Here is a 361-nt window from a genome sequence, read left to right on the forward strand (position 1 = left end):
AAGTCGCTTAGTTGTGTCCGACTCAGCGACTCCACGGACTGCAGCCTCCCAGGCTCCTCTGTCCATGGGATTTTCCAGGCAAGAGTACTGGAGTGGGTCGCCGTAGGTACCACCTGAGCTCTGCGTCCCTTCCTTTGATTATCAGTTTCATAAGGTGGGGGCTTCCCAGGTGGCACTAGTTGGCAGGCGCTCATGCCTGGCAATGCAGGAGACATGAGAGATGCGGTTTCATCCCTGGATCGGGAAGATCCCCTGGAGGAGGAAATGGCAACCCACTCCAGTATTCTTGCCTGGAAAATCCCATGGACAGAGGAGCCTGGGGGCTACTGTCCATAGGGTTGCACAGAGTCGGATATGACGG

General features: G+C 56.2%; 1 protein-coding gene across 1 annotated transcript in view; it reads right to left on the reverse strand.

The window, feature by feature from the left end:
• MAPK4 (mitogen-activated protein kinase 4) overlaps positions 1-361 on the reverse strand; it is a 63,915-nt gene that overhangs the window by 3,540 nt on the left and 60,014 nt on the right. The gene's annotated exons all lie outside the window — the stretch shown is intronic.

This window comes from Bison bison, unplaced genomic scaffold, assembly GCF_000754665.1.
Source record: "Bison bison bison isolate TAMUID 2011002044 unplaced genomic scaffold, Bison_UMD1.0 scf7180017864287, whole genome shotgun sequence".
NCBI lineage: Eukaryota > Metazoa > Chordata > Mammalia > Artiodactyla > Bovidae > Bison > Bison bison.